General features: G+C 47.7%; 1 protein-coding gene across 1 annotated transcript in view; it reads left to right on the forward strand.

Annotated features, from left to right (window-relative positions):
• The window catches only part of CTNND2 (catenin delta 2), a 700,986-nt gene that overhangs the window by 657,117 nt on the left and 24,079 nt on the right, over positions 1-19,790 (forward strand). The window lies entirely within an intron of this gene.

The following is a 19,790-nucleotide window of genomic DNA, read 5'->3' on the forward strand; positions in this document are numbered from 1 at the left end:
CCATCAGGGAGGCGAAACCCATCTTGCCAGAGGGAAAATTCCTCTTTGTCTACCCTGTGGGAAATGTAAATAATTAATAACAGTTCTACTAAGTTATAGTCTATTTCTAGCTGTCCCCAAGGCCTTTCTATTTCCCTTCAGTATTCATTACTTTGTACTCCAAGTGGATAAAGTTTAGCCTGTGTATTTCTCTTTCAAGATTTTCCTATTCCCTAAGGAAAAGTATGTTTAAGTTGAAACAGAGACTGCAAAATTCAGTGTGAGAGGGGCATTCTAGATTAATTATATCCTCTCCTAAGTATTCTGCATGTTAAGATAAACCCTTCATCTCAAATGTTTGGGTACCATTTTGTTTTGCTTGAAATCCGTATCCCAGCATCCTTACTCAGTTCCTTCTTGGATCATCCGGCATCCGTGTGGATTCTCTCCCAGAGCAGGGACCTTCAGCCAGACAGGCAGTGAGATAAGAAAAACATGCTATAAATTAGAAAGCAGCTGGTCTTTCTGAATCAGTGGGTCCAGAAGCTCCATGAAATATTAATGCCTCAAATAAACTTCGCTTTCAGTCAAATCATGAACGTTTCTTTGCTGAAAGATGCCTTCTCATTCATACAGGCTGGAGAAACTGATGCTGATGTTTTTAATTGAGCGATAATTAAAGAGAATAGAGAAAGAACTGATCTTAATAATTCCCGAATTATGCCTCCATGAAATAAAATGAGGATCTTTATGCCGAATATCATAAGTTCTGCTACGAACAAAGCTCAAAATTCACAAAAGCTTTTCTTCTTGAAAAGTCCATTTGTGAGAAAACCAAATCCATTCATCCTCATGGATTGTTTATAATTAGCAGAGGAATAGATTTCTATTTTCTTCATTGACAACTTTCGTATCATTGAAAAACATCTATGATCCATAGCTTTTAATTATCCGTGCTTCAGATCTATGTATTAAACACCTATTACGGACTTTAAAAGGGAAGGATTCCAGAGAAAACTTAAGACCTGGGAAGCAATAAGGAACAGTTATTGACAACTTCACTAGGTTTGGAATTATATACTACAGATTTTAAGGGACAAATGAAGGGTAGGAAAATTATAGAGCAAAGTCTTGAAGAACTTGTGAGTGCGTAAATTAGAAAAGACGTGAGGGCATTATGAATAAGAGAAAAAAAAACATGAGCGGTGAGATGAAATTTGAAATGAAAACAGCATGTTTATGGGACAATTAAAAGCCTGTCACCGGCTTATTTCCTCCTAGAACCCAGGCACACAGGCCAGAATCTCATTTCATTATCTCGGCTCCTTTATTCTACTTAGAGATACCTTTAATAAATCAGAATATGCTTCTGGCTTGGTGTTTTGACCAACACAAAATTATGTCTGATTCCTGATACACTCTGAGCCAAAACATATTTGCATCATCCAAACCTTGAACTTTAGTGAGGCCTGGACTCTGTTTTCTCTCCCCTGAGGGAAAATAATTGCAAAAGTATGTTTCACATGCAGGCTAAATAATATGCCACTTTTTTAAGTTCAGATAACCACACACAGAACTTTACAATATCTTTATCATCCGTGTCATTGCAGAAGATGTTTCTAAAGGAAAATGAGATGAACCTTAGGAACAGACCTGATATGGAGATTTAAATAAAAGGGATCAGGAGATCAAAAGTGTTTGATTTTTTGAACCTCGGTACTTTAAAAAAAAAATGAGGTCGCTAACATAATGGAGTGCTCATGTCTGACGACGGTGGAGACTGGGGACATCTGGTTTTGGAAGAAAACATAAATGGGCAGGGGTGGGTACAGAATTAAAAGCTTGTAGAAATCATCGCTTACAAATCTTTGCATAATACCTTAATTTGTACATCTCCAAGAAATATTTCTATTGGTTGGGACACAGTCTGAGCCGCTGTAATAGAGAAACTGAAAACTACATTAGTTCATGCTAGACAGATGTCTCTTTTCCTGTCATGGAGCTGTACCTGGTTAGGCAGGTAGCCCAGGAACGGGCAGGGGGTGGGCTGGGAGCCGTCCTGTTGCTTTTGCCGGCCACAGTGCTGTGCTTGCCTCTGTGGGCAAAGCTCCCAGCCCTTGTCCCGTTCATTTCGGCCCATAGGAAGAGAGAGGGGAAGGAAAGGTAAGCGATGTCCTTTTAAGCAAGTAGTACAGCAGTTGCCAAACTCCCGCCCGCCCCCATCCCAGGATCAGGAACTCGTTTATACAGCTAGACCCCGCTGTGAGGGAGGACGGGCAGCCAGGATCCCCGCTGAAACCAGTGGCCGGAGGAAGGTCGTCATTTTACTGAAAGAAGAAAGGCAATATTGACTCTGGTCGTCATTTCATTTTGTTCAAACGCCTTTAACATCAACTGCAGCTGCTACCTAACGAGGAACATTATTCCATGGTAGGGTGGCTCCGGTTATTCAGAACTTCTTATTTGCGTCGAGCAAATATCTCTGTATCTGCAACTTTTGCTCTCCACCGCCATTCTGAAAAAGCCGAATTTCCCTCCTCTCTGATGACCTTCCCGTTTCTGAAGCTCGCCATCCCGTGTCCACAAAGGTCAACCCTCCCCAGGCCAAACATGCCCCGTCCTGGTACATCAGCATTTCCATGACTTCGCCATTGCTGTCTTTTTCCACATGCATGCCAGCTCGCCAGCATCCCTTCTGCCACGTAGCGTCCCAAAATGAATCTGTTCCTCCAAGTTTATTCAAAGCAGAAGGAAGACAGTGAAAAGCACCCAACTACTAATACAGCTTCGGGGCAAGTTAGTGCCTGAGAGGCTCATGCTACTGCTTGGTGAAGTACAGACTGCACAGCACTGAGAAGCAAATGGCCAGAGATTACGGCGCAGCCCGCCACTTACCAGCTGCGTGACCTTGGCCAAGTGTCTCGAGCCCCTTGCCCGTCAGTGTGAGAACTGACCCTGTCTGTGGGTGGCCACGGGCCCCACTGTGGCTGAGGGACAGTGAGGACGGAACCATCGGTTCACCTGGCCTGACAGTTAATGCTGTGAGCTGTGCTGGGTTGTTCTGTCTCCAGCCACCTGAACCTGGTGAACGGCCGTTTCTGACAGTCTCTTAAAATGGCACGTGGCCATTCTCGCAGCTGGCAGAACGTTCTCTCCAGACAGCTGGACGTACTGCCGGACCCTAGAGGCGTGGGAGGGCTGGGCCCCATGACGCCTTCCTTCTACTTTGTGTGCCAGAGTCGGGAACTTTCCTCAACCCTTGCGTTAAAGAACCTTCCTATTCTTTCACGGAGCCTGCGGGCATCTCTCCGTCAGCCCCGTCCTGGTCCCTCGGGGTTCTTGTGCATGAAATAAACAGCGTGACCCCTGCCTGGCCGGTTGCCGACCATCTCCCGTGGCAGTCAGCAGAGAGCTTTTGTGAACTGGAGCGTCACGTACTGGGGAGGGTTCTTGCCATTAATTCTAAAACACTTTTTTATGCCGTTCGGCTGCCAGACGCTCGTCGCCTTCCTGTCTTCAGGCAGCTGGGTGTTCGGACCCAGGGATTTCATCTGTCATCATCATCATCACCACTTCCTCGGACGTTTGCACAGCTTCCTTTCCTCCTGGTTTCTCCACGCTCTGCACGCCTAACTCAGTGTCCCCTTCGCAGCCGCTGTGCCTGCCAGCAATCTCGGTGCCGTAAACAGTGTCCCAGAGCGAAGAGTCTCGCGTGGGAGGTTTAGGAAGAGCACGTTACTAACGTTAGGGTTGGTAGGAAGGCCACTCACGACAGTGAGAGCTGCCACGGTTTTCGAAGTGGTGCGACTCCTTTTATTCCACGTTGGTGCTGAGTTGGGGTGGATGGCAGGTCAAGTGCGCCGAAGACCAGTGTGGGACTGAGGACTGTGGACAAGCCCGGGGTGGGAATAAGGAGCCGTGAGTTCAAGGCACAGCTCAGCCCTCTGCCTGCTGTGCTCCCCCGAGAGAGACCCCGCCGTCACCCTGTATGTTTCTAGCTTGAAAACGTTGTGGTCACAGCATCACCCACAAGAATCGTCTTCTCGTGACGTCAGCATCACTGTCCCCTCGGGCCCTCCGGGTGCTGTTTCTTTACTCTTTAGAGGCTGCTCTTCCTGTTTATTCTTTAAATGTTGATGTCCCAAGGGTTCTGAGTTTAGATCTTCCTCATCTCCCACACAGCCCCTTCCTAGGTGTCCATAACTCCGCCCGGGGTTCGCTTACCCACCACACAGGGTGCTCCCCCAAATCTGTCTGGCCCCAATCTCTCTTCATACATCTAACCGCCTGCTAGATAACCTACTCAGATGTCCACAGCACCTCAGATGAAATCAAGCCCCAGCAGGCCTCCTTCTCTGGGGTCTGGCGCCTCTTCGCGCATCCTCTGACCAGTGACTGGCACAACTGTCCACTCATCACCCTGCCAGCATCCAGGGGCCACCCTGGCTCTTCCCTCTCCTTCCCACATCACGTCTGCATCCACCCGCCAGAAAGCCCCAGGCTTCTCCCTCATCCACTCCCTTCTGCGGTCATGGCCGTGGACGGCGTGGACGGCCGTGGACGGCGGTCTTCCGTCCTCTGCGTCATTGTCGCAGACTTCTAACTGGGCGCTCTGTCCTCCATGCTCCAGAGGGCAGCAAAGGCGAACTTTCTAAAACGCAGGTCTGATTAGATGACCTCGCAGAGCCCCCCCTTTCAGTGGCTCCTATGCCCTCAGGATGGAGTCCAGACATCTTAGCACACGAGAGCTTTCCGGAGCAGCCTCGGCCTGGCTCTTTGTCATCATCCGCATCTGGCCACCAGCCGTACCTGACTCCTGTGTTCCAACTCATTTTTCTTCACGCGCCCCCCCCCAAGCTTTTCCGCAAGGCCATGCTTCACCCCACTTGCCCATCTAAACCTTCTTCATTTTCCCACACCTGTTATATCACCTCCCCTGAAAAGTCTCTCTCCGATGTCTCCCCAGGTCTGAATCAGGGTCATTCCTTATTAATCTGAAATGATTGTAGGCAAATTAGTTTGAATGAGTAAAAAATTTAAACTTTTAAAGAATGACTTTGGAGCAACACGAATAGCTTGAACGTACTGCTAAAAATATCGCAGCATACAGTGCTATAATATTTAATATCTAGATAAGATTTATTTATACTTTTATAGAAAACCGCTTTCTTGGTTCAGATATTAATTGTGAAAGGATTTCCATTATGAACTTACATTAAAAGTCATTTCTTCATAGAAATTGTAGTGAAACTTGCCTCCAACCTGAGTACAATGAATATCAACTCCTAATGAACAGAATTCTGAGTTAAGGGACATCATAAATGTATATCATACAAAATGCACAAGTACTGCCTAAAAGAGGCAGCCTTACATTGGGCTAGAAAATAGGAAGGAAGAAAATGAAATAAATCATACCTATATCTTTGGCAAAAATAACTAGTTGAACCGTTTGGGTTTTTTAATTACATTCTGAGTTGACTTGAACTGCTTCGTTTCCTGAACTTCTAAATTTCTTTGTTGCCTGCCAGTGTCTGTGACAGCTTCCAATTCAACCCTCAGCTTAACGACATGGAAAACTGAAGTTTGTCTAATCCTCAGCCAGTCCAGCTCATTGTTTTATTGGTCTTCATGAGGCGTTTGGTCCAAGAATGATTTAGCAGGGCTTCCCGGACACAAACTCAATGATAGTTTTACTGGTCCGTTTTGCTCTCAAGTGTTATTTACATGGCAGTCATGTCAAATGTAAGCTTGTTTATCCTGTGGACTCAGATTTGAACAAAATTTCACAAAGACTTTAGGCTTCGGATCAAAGTCTTTTTTCAATTATAGTTACATAGTTCTATGTTAATGTTTAATCATTAAAAACGCCAACAAGATCTTCGTATCTATGTTGGAGCAAACTAACCCCTCATTAAAGAATTACAGCCAGCATGGCGGATGTTTCCCAGGCTGCGGATTAATTTCTACCCAGTTGTGGTCAGCCCCTAGGTCAAGTTGCCAGCCAGAAAATTCCCCGTCAGCTCCCGTGACATCTGTCTGGTATGGGGCTCGTTTCTAGTTTCCCAGGACAAACGCACCAGCTCAGCTCCGTGTTAATCCCCAGCTCTCATCTGCCCCAGCAAAGCCTCTCGGAGACTCTGAATTCCTAGAAAAGCCACCGTAGCAACCTGGAGCCATCCCGGGCCAACCCACGTGATGCCATGGGATCATGGCAGTTGGACTACGGCAGTTCTCGGGGTAACCGATCTTAGGGGAAATGGGGAGCTCCAGGTGCAGCAGCCCTGCCCTGTGCTATGAGGCTGACATGTCCCGAGATGGACTCAGAGGAGGAGCAGGAGGCTTCGGGGCAGCACGGTGGAAGGACCTTCGAGCACTGGGCACTAAGAGAAGGCTGTGGGGACGGAGGGGATGCCACCCCTCCCCTTCCATCCCCTTAAAATAGACCCTGCAGAGCTCCTGTGGAAAGGGACAGGGCTGTCCCTGTCATAGAGGAGGAGCTGATCTCTGCACTGTTCAGCTTATGCTGCTGAGACTCATTATTGTGCTCTAAGTATGTCAGAGGGCTTCACAGAGGACAGTATTTACCCAACCCCTCTGTGAGTAATTAAAACCCTTGGTTCGTAAACGCAGGGATCAGATCAAAGACAGACCAAATGTCAGCGTCAAACTCTTGTTGACCGTCAGCGAGGTTAGAAACTAGAGTATTCTCTGCACTGATGGACTTGGCCCGGTGTTTTTTTCAGTCACGTTCCTACAGAGCCCCCCACGCTCCACCCGCCACGTGAAATATCAGTATCTTGCACGGTGACCCGCCGCCTCAGAGAACGCCACCCTGCCTGTGCTTGAAACTGAATAAGGTCATGTTTCTCTAGATAGAGAGATTGTATTCACTGTTGCCATTTGGATGAGAGAAACAAAACGGGAAACCAATCTTTATGTGTCCTTCCTTTTGTCGCTGAGAAATCGAGTCTCAGGTTGCACGCACTGTCTGGCCGGTGAATGATGAGTTTTGACAGGACTGGAGTCATGGCCCCCATGGCCCGTCTCACACGGGGCTGTCTTTCCTTACTGCTCTGGGTGGTCACATCTCTGGCTCTTGTCGCCACTGCACTCACAAAACAAGAAATCAGTAAGCAATTATGGACAGGTAAGGGATGCCTGCGGACTTCTTCCAGCGTCCCGGCCATAGCGGAGAAGAGACTGGACGCGAAGCCCACGTCGTCTGTCACTGCTCCCAAGGGACTGGCCCCTGTGTGTCGATGGGCCCACAGTCCTGCTCACTGCAAAGCGAGGTCCGGGGCGCATGCTTCACACCCTTCCCTCGGCTGCGTCTCCTGGAAGGACATCGACTAATCAATACCGGGTTCCTATGAGAACTGGAAAGATACTGTCAAACGCTATCAAGGAAAAGAAGCACGACGTGGTCAAAATCCAAGTTTTTGATCTTTAAGTCAGTGTAAGAAGGGTGAGAAATACTTTAATACTCACTTGAGCATGGTGCCACTTTGAGAATTAATAGAGTTTTCCTTCTGAGTATAGAAAAGCAGCAAATCCTCTATAGAAATAAATGAAACTACTTCATGTAGAGCTGTCATTTGATCAAGGAAATGGCTTATCGGGAATTTATTAATCTTTCTACCGTACCAGAAAATTCTTCTGCAAGAAACGACTGGAAGGGCATAAGGACTTTTGGCCAGAATCCAAAACAACCCCAAGTCTGGTGTCCTCAGAACTTACAATTGCAGCTTCTCAAGTTCTTTCTTTTCTAAATCGCTGGATGTCAGGTCGGGGGAGAAAACAAAACGGCGGAGAAGTTAAACTCAGCTGTGATACTGTCTCCTCCATAAATCTAGGCACTTGCTCATTGTTGTTTGTATTGACAAATTAGGTCTTCTTCCCTCATGAGGTCCCCTGACCTCTCCGAGACAATTCTCTGACACTCATCATATGGTACCCGTCCAAAAACAAAGGCACAAATGGGAAATGAAGCAAAAATCAATTGTGCAAAAGTGGAAATCGATGCACATGGCAGCAGCTAAACAAGAAGTGACTAAGTTATGTCCGTCACCGGGGCGGATCCCCATGTCACGGGAGGAGGGGGAGCGTGGGGGGGCGGGTCACGCAGAGCAGCGCCCAGACCGACCATTTCCTCAAGGCTTTAGCCGGAACATTTTACATCAAAACCTACAAAAATACCCCAGAGACGGAAGGCAGGGGAAGGACTGGGTCAGGAGCTAGAACACTCCCTAAGTTTAATGTGCATCCACCACCACTCTCGTCGCCTGGCTTAAACCCAGCGCTCCTTTCTCAGGGGACCCCGGTAGATGGGATGATGTCTCATCTGTAAGAGTCCTGATTTGCTTGGGCAAAAAGAGCGTGGTAAGTGCCTTCTCTCCCCATCTCCGTCTGTTCCCCCTCTCGTAAGCCGTTCCATCCCGTGTCTCAGTGCCCCCCACCCACCAGGCTCTGGCAGGGAACGGGGGCCAGAGGAGCGGAGGACAGAGCCTGTGCGATCGCAGCCTGGCACCTGTCCACTCTGCCTCTGGGAGACGCCCACGTGCCAGCCCCTCCTCTCACGGGGGCAGTGCTGTGTTTGCCCCTGAGGACCCCTGCCCTGGACCTGGCCTCCTCCAGCTAACTGCTCTGAATGCTCTATCAGTCATCGGCGTCCACCGCTACACCGCACTTAGATCAAGGTGGAGACAGATACTGTGCCCCTGTAGCTTAGGTAATTTTGAAAGTCTTGTTCCAGAAGAGAACACCTCGGGAATATAAAATTCAGTACAGGCCCATGTGGTGGACAGACCTGGAACTTGAACTTCTCGAGTTCCATAGTGGGTCTGCCGCTGGCACTGGGGTCACCAGCCCTACAATCCCCAAACGCGAGAGAGTCCACGGCCAAGCCAAAGAAGTCGTTCACTCCCTGGGCTCCAGGAGCTGGATGGTAGGGTCGCCCAGCCCGCCGACCCCCTCCGAGGAAGCTCTCACACCGGCCCCTTCTACTTGCTCATGAATTTCAACCTAAGCTTGTAGACTCCGGAGACAGGTCATGTGCTGACACTCCAGAAGTCTGTTTTGTTTTATCCTCCACCTTTGCAACCAGTAAGTGATGATCTAACACTTTACTTGAAGCATGTGTAACAGCGTGGCATCTCTTACTCCCGCCTTCCTCTTTAGCCAAAATGGAGACAAATAGGGAAAGACCACAAGATTGCTCTGCTGCAGGACTTCGTCACCGGCGTCTAATCATCTAATCAACCGAGTTGTCCACAGTTCTAATCAACTGTGTGTCTAGCAAACCCAAAGTACACATGGCTTTTAAAAAGTTAGAAATGGGTCACCCTCTGTGTTAGTTTCCTATTGCTGTATTAACACAGTATGACAAACTTAGTGACGTAAAAACCCACATTCATGATCTTATAGTTCTGCAAGCCCCGAGTGCAGAATGGATCTCGCTGGGCTGAAAAGTCTTGCCATGGATGTGTTCCCTCCAGAAGCTCTCCGGGAATCCTTTTTCTTGCCTTTTTCGGCTCCTAGAAGCTGCCTCTCTCCCTGGCCAGTGGCCCCTTCCTCCGTCTGCTAAGCCGGCAGCACAGCATCTTTCTCTGCTTCTGTGGTCACAGCACCTTCTCTAACGGTGACCCTCCTGCATCTCTCACGCAAGGACCCTTGTAATTACGTCGGATGCACTCGGATAATTTAGAATGCTCTCCCCCTTTCAAGGAATGGGCCTAACTGGAAAAGCAGGGTTTCTGTCACAAAGCGAGAACATGAAAGAAAAGGCTGGGAGATGCTCGCATTCACGACGGGCATGCCGTGCGGGCTCGAGTCTTGCTTCGGATATCTGCGCCCGCTGCTTCTCAGGACCACTTTCCTGGCGAGCCCACGGAGGTTCCACGTAGTGGGAAATGCAACCGCAGTGGTTACCACTGGGCTTCGGTTTTGAAAACTGTCCCAAGTTGATGCCTCCTTCGTCCTACGCAGAGAAGCCCGCCCGGTGCGGAAGGAAGGAAGACTTCAGGGGTCAGACTCTTCTCTGCATCTTGAGCGATGCAGAGGACGTTGACGGCATCCAAGGCAAGACGTGAGGGTGGCACACAGTGTGGAGGCAGCTCAGCCGCTTCCTGTTACTCCTTGCCCTGTCTCGGCTCAATGCCCGTCACAGGCTGTCAGCAGTTCCCCGTGACGAAGCCCGAGGAACTCACAGTGCCCGTGTCCTCCACCGACAGCCAGTCATGCTATGCTCACCGGAAGCGACCCATTTAACCAGATGACAGATTCACCACTGGTCAAAGATATAGCATCAAAAATATAAATGACGGTACTCCTCGACCCAGCCTTTCCTCTACGCCAGTCCGTGCTGTCCCATGCCCATTCTCTCACTCCCTGTGTAATCCTGTTGACAAACGGCCACTCCTAGTTACTCATTCATTCATTCACTCATTCATTCAACCAACTCATGTTTATTGAGTACCTGCTATGTTCTAGGCTTCGTTTTAGGTACTGGGAACACAAAGTAAATGCCACCTACATATTGGATTACCTTTCTCCATTTTAAAACTGGAATTTTAATCATTATTTTTCGGTCGTTTTAATTTGTGCTTATCTTTATTGGGTTCTATTCTAAACCAAGAGCAAACTTTCCCTATCGATCATCCAGGTTTCTCGTTGATTCTTTTTGTTAGAAACAGAACCGCGCGATGTCAGTCTCCCTCCTGTCTCTCCGCCTGGCCCCCTCCTGTGGTCATTCTGCCTCCGTAGTAAACACTTCCTCTTTGGGCTTCCAGCTTAAAACATGAACTGTCCTCTCCCAGCCGGCCCCCCTCGTCTTCTCTCTTACCCTCTGCCCTCACATTTGCCACCCTTCAGAGTTAAGTTCTCTGGTTAGCTTTCTAGAGAGCTCGGAGCTTGTGCACTGTGCCTGCTCTCCCACTTTCCAGCCTCCTGCAGTGAGACATGGCATCTGACCTCACACCTTCACTGAAACGGCTCCTAACGGCAAGGCCCGACTGGTCTCATTGTCCGTATTAGTCAGGGACGGTGCCTCGCTGTCATGCGCAGACCTGAATATCTAATGATCCAACTCAGTAGAAGTTCACTTTCCTAATCGGGTAAGCATCCCATACAGGTGTTCAGGCAGGTAGGTCAGCTCTTCTCCCAGTGGACGTTCAGAAACCGGCTCCTTACACCTGTGGCTTCCCCGTGCCACGTGGTATGGCAATGGCACATCTCCGTCACCTCACACTCCCCTGGCTGGATCTTGTCTCATGGCCATATGAAACCACATGCGGTCTGGCTGCGTGTCCAGGAAGGAAAGGAAATGAGCTGGGGGACCGGTCAGCAGTCCTGGGCACGCGCCCCTCCCGCACGCTGCGTCCTCCTGGGCTTGTTGCCACCACTCTCTCCAGCCTTTTTCTGCCCTTGCAAACAGCTCCGTCTCCGTCTATTTCGTAGGCACCTGGTCTTCCCTGAGGCATCTTAGCTTTTCACCCTCTACCTTCTACTGCAGATGATCTCATCTGCTCCCAAGGTTTTTAAATACATCTGAAAGCCAGGGGCGCCATGTCTAGGTGGCTTCATTCCTGGACTCTTCGCTTACGTGTACAACTGCCTACGTGATATTTCCACTTAAGTAGCTCGCAGCCCTGATTGTGCACACGCCCAACGCAGGGCTCCTGAAATCATCCCCACATCTACTCTGCCCCACTGTTGCCCATCGCAGAAATTATCATCTCACCCACCTGGTGCTTCTTTCCCGAAATCTAGAAATTGCCCCGACACATACCCCTTTCTTCCTTATCTCAACTCTCTTGAGCACCAAGCCCCAGCTCCTTCTCTCATCTGTCCTTGGTCCTGATGCAGTTGCTGCCTGGTTGTTTTGGTGGAATCTGCTTTACCATCCTCAATCTGTTTTTCTTTGAGCATTCAGAATACACTTTTATAAAAGCAGATCTCACCTTGTCAGTCCCCTGACCGAAGCTCAGTTTCTCTCACAGTAAAGACCTACCAAGCTCTCCACGCTCGCCTTCCTGTAGCCTCCCCTCAAACACTTCGTCTCAGCCTCCCAGGTCCTCCTTGCTCTTCCTCGTAGGCACAAGGCTGTGCCAGCCACAGAGCCTTTGCACCGCATGGGCACAGGTTATTCTTCAGCCAAGAAGGCCTTCTCTGCTGTCCCACCAAGCCCAGCTACTTCCATCTCCATGTGACTGTCACTTCCTCGAGGCTAGTAAAGGCCTCTCATAGTAACCAGTACTTTCCTTTATGGCTCTTACGGCAAATGTGATGTGATGTGATCATTCTTAAATGTCCATGTCCCACTCGGGAGCCATGCCTACTTAACCCCTTTCCCTGTTCTGGCCTCTGTGTCTCTACAGTGCCAGCCACATATTAATGTTTGTTAAAGAAACACAACAGTGTAGCTACCCCCAAGTTTAAGCCTAGCAGAAGGCGAATTCATCAACTCCGCTTCCGTTCCATGGTCTGATGCACTTAGAAACGAGGCGGAATGTGGAGACCTTGATGATAGGACCCAGGGTGAGCTTCGAGCGTATTGACCACTGGTGAACATATATGTGAAATACCCGGCTTTCCAAATGTTGGAAGGACTTCCATACGAGAAGCCAAGCTTTTGGATTAATAAGCCTGAAGACTGAACTTTGTTCGACTTCGCCCCAAAATTTAACTTTGCAGCACTGCGTGGAACCAAAGTCCATTGTTAAAGACCTTTCTTTGTTTTAAGGGCTCCAAGGCAAGACCAACAAAACAAGAGGACCAGTCTGGTCTTATTTCAGTTTCCCTGAGCAGGTTTTCCGCATCGCGTTGGTACCTATTGACTACTGGTAATTAACTGGTACATCTTCTTGAACCACATTATATAAATTCTTTCCAACTTGTCAAATCTTCTGGGTGATCTTGGTGCTTCAGAATTAGGCCAGTGGTAGTAAATTGAATTTCTGAAATGGATTTACTCAGTATTTGCTTTTAAATGATGATGCTGCAGATTTTTATCCTTATATGTACTGTAACCTTAAGTATCTAAAACAATTTAATTAAATTTTATTAGAAGCACAAAGATGAAACAAACTAATGAAAGCAACGGGTATGTCAGGTGGTATTTATCTCTGCATTAAACTGCAAGTACTCCCTTTTGGCCCTTACGATTCGTTTAAATGTTTAACTCTAATAGCTTTTGGAATTGTTGATGGAATTAGTTTTAATGAATCTTTAACAAACAGTTTCCTTTAAAAATAGATGGAAGCTCGTTTGTTTCATTGTAGCAAAAAAGGAGCTGAGTTTTCATTGGCATGCAGGATTTGGCCTGGTCTTCAATTACACAGACTGTGAACATTCTACATCCATGTTTTTTCTATATTGTTGATGTAAGAACAGCCAAACCTATAGAAAATTTTATAAGACATTATTGGAGCCAAACTGAGGACATGCCCGAAAGATCTCAGCAGAATGAGAAAATGCTCCGGAGATGGGCACTTTTGTGGTTCTTTTTAGACATTTGGAATCAAAGGAGGAAGCATAAGGAAGATTACGTGAAATCCATTGATGGTAAATTAAGGAGGCAGAGAAGGCGAGTGAGGCCCTAGCTCACCCGGGGTCCTAACCTCGGGGTCTCCACATTCCACAGCGAAATCTCCGTGACTGGATTGCGGAATAGGTCACAGTTACCCTCACGGTATGTAGGGATGGTACGAGAGCAACAAGATCCTGTGCCCCTTTAAGGGTGGTTATGCCTCCAGGGGGTCTCAAAAAGAGGATGATTCTGGCACTTCAAAGGTATGTTAACACAGATGCACAAAAACAGTGGGCGGGGCTTGCTTAAGACAAAGATTAGCCTTTCACTAAAGAAGGTATAGGCCTGGGGCGTGACCACCCACCATGACCTGCCCAGGTAGGAATTTATGATCATCCTGTGAGCTTACTTTCGGTCACTGTCCTTGTCATGTTTGTTTATTACAGAGCCCCATTTTCGTTCACAGTATAATGAATACCTTTTAGTGAAGTAAGGAGGATGTACTAGTAACTACCACTAATTTGGAATCTTTTTTTTTCTCTGCTTCACGTGATAACATGAATAGTTTTATTCCACTTAAAAAATGACTGGAAAACTGGCACCATTTTGAGCCATCGAGTTTTGCATGAGTGAGTAGTAACATCTTAGCCGGGTACCATTTTCGGGAGATGGCAGCAATTCATGTCTTGACTTTTATTTGAAAAAAAATAGGTTCCTGATGGAGAAATCCTGGTAGCAAACACAGGTAACGAGCTGTAAGTGGTCTAAGTTGAATGAGTGGATGGACTTGGGTTGCTAAAAGCCCAAAGGATTTTCACCACACTTTCTTTATATCTCAAGTCACTCAAAGCAAATGAGAATTGACAAGCTTTATGAGCTGAGAGCCTTCAAGGACAGCTAACACCAAAAAAACTTGTATCCGTTACTTCAGAACGGAAGAGTCTCTGTATGCCTACTGAGAAATCCTTGTTCAGAGGCCAAATAAATCTTATCGGATTAAAGAAGTTCCAGAGCTGTCTTTAAAAAGGTAGGAAAACCACCAATAACTGTATGGTAACTATGCCCGATGGAAGGAAACAGCTGTTCTCCATTTTCAAGGTTAATTATTTATGGAAGCTCTTATCTGAGTCAGAAATGCCACTCGTCATTAGAAAAGGTTAGTTAAATCTAAATTCAAAGTTTAGAAGATAAAACTTTCCCAACATGCTTTGGACACAGATCTGTAAATGGGAGGAGCATCAGCATTTCACTTACGGTGAAAAGCGGTGGCTGTTCACCAGCTCCCTCCACCCCATCGCTGTCCAGTCTGAAAGGGGGCCTCCTTCCAGAGCTCACAGATCACCACAGAAGTACCATGAAATTCCATCGCCTGTTCATCTCACCTCCTGACACACGTTCATGAGGATTTGGTATATAACTGTTTTTCCCTAAACACCAGATCCTCCAGACAAGACAACCCTTAAGATCTTTACTCTTCCCTTGCCCTTGCCTCTAACTCATTATTATACAGATGGAACAACTTCTCTCCCCAACCCCTCCCCGCCACCCCCGCGGGCCAGCGTCCTTCCTCCCTTCTCTGATGCAGCACTGAAGGTCGGGGGGGGGGGGCGGTGCCTTCACGGCTTGGCTGGCAGTGGCAGGATGTCCAGTCTGTGGACACGCCCACAAGGCGGTTTCATTTCATGCCACCCCCGTGTTCTACGCGCGTCCCATTGGCAGGCACTGCACCCAGCTCCGGTCATCGCTGTTCCCTGCCCAGTCATGTTCCCACAGGAGGCCCCATTCGGAAACTAGTCCCTTCATGTGATGATGGGCACATTCCAAAAGTAGCCGTGGGCTCCAGTACCCAACTGTAAGAAATATTAGAGCATATCTAATGAGAGAGAAATCGATGTACTCTCCCCTCTCCTTTTCCCTGGCTCGTCTGGGGACTTGCATTTGGGGAGAACTGAGTATATTTGCTGTGGACAGGTGCACGTGTTTTCTGAGCTGCAGGATGCAAGAAACAGGGGCAATGGGGTTGGGGTGGTGGGCAAAGTCGGGCTCTGAGAGCTACGAACGGGATCAGCAGCAATCCAAACCAGGTGCGGCAGATCTGACGACGCTTCAAAATTATTTACAAGATTGGTTAAAGAGGAGGGAATTTTATACGCCTTGCGCTGAAAACGTGGGCAGCTGAGAAGTACCATCTAAAATGGAGCGGCAAACTGTCGGCCACTTTTTCTTTTGACGTCGTTTTTGTCTAAACTAACATTGCCTTCAGCCTAGCTGCAAGTATGTCCTGAAAGACAGATGTACCAACAGCAGATGATACTGACGAGGTTGCTCTAAGCTAAAATATCAAAGGAAAAAAAACCATAAGGCTCTGATAACTTTCATTTATTGTAAAACAGTAACATCGAAGAACTTAGAGCCTAGCCGTAAAGCCCATAGCACTGATTACCATTTCATTTTACAATAATTAATGCAGTCATCTGACATCTTACTGGCATATATTTAGGTACCTCTGTGTTTCAGGGTCTGTGGCCGCGGCCCCACCCCACAGCTGGGGAGATGGACAGGGCTGCAGCCATCTGTAGCATGATGTCTTAGCATTTTGCTCACAGCAGGGGAAGAAAACAATGCTAAGTAGCGTTGCTAAAAGCTCTCTCAAACCTTGGAGGCATGATTCATTTCGCAATAGTGATTTGATGAACATGTGTTGCCTGCCTCCTATTTACCCAGCCCAAAACTGAGCCGGATGAGTTAGGCTAGACAGGCTGGGAAGGGAAAGTGCCATGTCAGGGCAGGGAGCTGCCTGATCAAAGGCACAGACATGTGAAATTGAATCACATGGCCAGTGAATGCTGGGCAGTCAGGTGTGACTGGGGCCCTGTGTGTGTGGCACCTCTCTCTTCTGAGATTGGGACCTGTGTTTGGAAGTCAACCTTGAGAATGCCTTATCGGACACTCCCAAATGGAGTAGAGACTTGAGGGCCTCCTAGGATTGAGCATATTAAAGTATATTCCGTACCGCTATTAGTCACTGCCACCTGTGCATAGAAACCCCGAGCCGTGGTTCCAGCTGCGCTACTCATTAACATCACCTGCGGGCTTGAACAATACCAATGACCAGGCAGATCAGAATAATTTAAACAGCATCTCAGGGCCTGAGACCCAGGCATTACTATTTTTAAAACTCCCTTTGCTGAGTGAGTCGCTTTGACCTTTATTTATGGAAAAGCAACTGACGCAGAGCTTACCAGCAATTATGACACTATCATGTGCTGGAGAGAAGGGCTGAGTCCTGACAGCTTTCTAATTTCACCTCTCTGTCGACAGAGAGGCCCAAGGTTAAGTAGTTTTGAGCCTTGACAAGCAGCTGTAGCTCATTCTTCACCACAGACCTAGCAAGTGCGTGTGCTAATCTTGATCGGGGTCCTGCACAACTGCCAGAGTAAGAAGCTATGGGGCGAGTGAGTCATGCTAACGTCACGTAGACCGGTCTGCAACCCACTTAGCCCCACCATCTAAACTCTTAGAGAAAGTCTCTTTGGCAGCACGATCTTCTTGGAGCTGTTTGCAGGATGCTCAAAAAAATAAAATAGGGATTGTTATAAATCCAGGGACCTCAAAAGATCTGTAGGGACTAAATAGGGTGACCACCATGTAGACATACCACGAAGTCCCCTGATTGTGAAGCTGCGAAGAACATGACCTTGATCCTCGTGCATTCTGGACCATTAAAAGTACCAACACAGTCCGGATGAGCTTTGGGGAATAATACAGTGTCATAAAGGGAGACGGCAGGAACTTTCACACAGAAGCCGAAACTCCTAGAAGGACAGGAAAAGGGTGAGATAAAGAAAATCAGATTATTCCTTGTGGCCATTGAAAGCTCAGTGACTTTGAACTCTTCTTCTCTTTCGGATTTCTATCTCTATATATTTGGAACAATTTAGCAATCTCCCGTTTCGAGTTTAATGTGTTAAAAAGAAAAACCAATTTGAGGCGCAGATATCATATCACATTTTTGACAGCTTGGCTGGGTCCTGAGCTGAAGGGCAGAATTTCTGCTGGAGGTGACCGACAGACGCCGAAAGAGTCGCTTATCGTCGGTGTTGAGGATTAACGGCGCTTCCCCAGTTACTGTGGGGGTTCTTCATTCTGTTTTGCTTCCCCGAGCTGTCTTATGGAACCCCTGGAAGCCAAAGGGTCCATGCAAAGGGGAATTATGGCTAAGCACCCAAGGGAGTAGAACACAGGACAGAAACCTCTGGTCTGTAATGAGTTAAAACCTGAAGAAGAAAAAGCAGCGATCAAAGAAAAAATGATTTAAAACCTCCATGCCCACGTCGTACGTGTTTGTGAAAACCACTTTCAAGCCTTTCTGAGTGATGGAGGGAAGTAAATGAATAATCAATTGATTACAAGCTGTCTAGAGAACGAGTATTACCTGGCTTATTTGGAGAAAAGAAATGTTAGCGATAACTTTCCTCAAGGAAATATATCTTCATTTCCCTTCTTTACAAGGCAAAACATGTTTTGCAATTGAACGATGAAAAATTTCATGCAATGAAAGGTGTGGAGGGGCAGGAAGTGTATCCTCAAGGTAATTGATTATTCAGCATAACTAAAACGAGCGTTGATGGATCTGTACCCTGATCTCTAGCATCCGATGCTGTACTGCTTTTTATGACAGCTGGAAGTACGTACCATCACAATTAAAACTGCGAGCTCCCTTCTAGGCAGTGTCGAACGTAGCACTGTTGAAGTTCCTTTTGTCCCTTTGTTCTTGGCCATGGCACCTTTCGCTCTGCGCCTCTGAGTGAGAAGGAGGATAGAAATGGAGCAGTAACCAGAACCCCGCTTCTTGCTCTCTCAGGCGCTCCCAAGCTGTGGCCTGGGAAACGGCACTAGTCAAGACCCTCGGTTGGGTTTCTACTCTACCTCATTCCCCAAGTCCTTCCTCTCCCACCTCTGTTCAAAGCCGCTGTGCCCGCATGCAGACCATCGGTGTCTGGCTCGGGGGTGGCTTTCTCGGTGCCTCTAACAAACACACTCAGCATCATCCTCTGGGACCTGCCATTCGCACCCCCTAGAGCCAAGTTACCTGCAAGGTTACGTTTCTGTCATGCATTAGCATTCTCAGAATTGCGTCTTATGAAGGATTTGAAAGCTTTGGTGTGTCCTTATAAGAGGTTCTTCATTTGTAGATAGTTTTATTATTACGTGCCATTTCCTGACAGTTCCAGAGATGTAAATACTTAAAAGGTCCCAAAGGAATCTAAGCATCATGAAATCTGAACCACTGAACAAAACAGCTCCAGTCACCTCTTAAGGCAGAGGTACTGAGTAATCCATTGCTATCCACCAAGTGAAACCAAGCCTAGAGTTTATTTTTGTCTGGTGTCTCTTCCGGTGTTAGAACTTACCAAGTGTTAGCTGATACTCTAATGGTGAAGGTCTTTGCTCACCTATCATGACATATGGAGTATTATTATTTGTCATGACCAAAGAAGCCAAGGTTTTGAGTAAAGCAATTTCCTGAGCCACCACTTGGAACCCCAGAGTACATTTTCTAAATTGCAAGTGAGACAAACATAAAACGGCCCGCCTTTATTTGGTCGTATTCAAGGATGTTTGCTGTCAACAAAGCATCTTCTTCAAAAGAAAGGAATATCATGTTGAAATAGTGTTTTCACTCGTTCTTCTACATGACTGATGGGTTCAGACGCTGTTGAGATACTTCCTGCCGTGCGCTGCTTCCTCCCTGTCTTTGACGCCACCGTCCTGCAGAGTTACGGAAATGCACAGACTTCCCATGGAGACATGTCCTCCTCCCTTCCTGACACCTGCCTCTCACCACAACACACTCCCCCCTTACCCTAAGGCGGGCTTACCCCTTGCGCCCTTCCTCCCTCATGGCCTCAGTCACCACCAATGGCCCGAGGTCATCACATTGTTTCGAGACTCATCATGCAAAGGCTGTGCGTGGCCCGTAACGTGCCCCAGTGCCCACCCCGCTTCCTCTCCCCGTTTAACCCATAGTCTGCTATCAGCAAAATCTTTGTCTCCCGTCGTGATTACCTGCCCCTTCTGTTCTTAATCTTCTCGCTCTGATGCCAGGCCGTCCCTGAGGACCTGCCCCCCGCGCCCTGTTCTTTCTCCTGCCACCTCGAGGGATGGTGGTCTCGTTTCTCATCCCCCTTCCCCACGTCACCGAGCTTGGAGGCGGGGTAGGCATCCTCCTTGCTCCTCATCACTCTTTCAAAACTTTCTCTTCTCTCCTCCCTCGGGAAGACCC

Source organism: Pteropus vampyrus, unplaced genomic scaffold (genome assembly GCF_000151845.1).
Source record: "Pteropus vampyrus isolate Shadow unplaced genomic scaffold, Pvam_2.0 Scaffold94, whole genome shotgun sequence".
Classification (NCBI taxonomy): domain Eukaryota; kingdom Metazoa; phylum Chordata; class Mammalia; order Chiroptera; family Pteropodidae; genus Pteropus; species Pteropus vampyrus.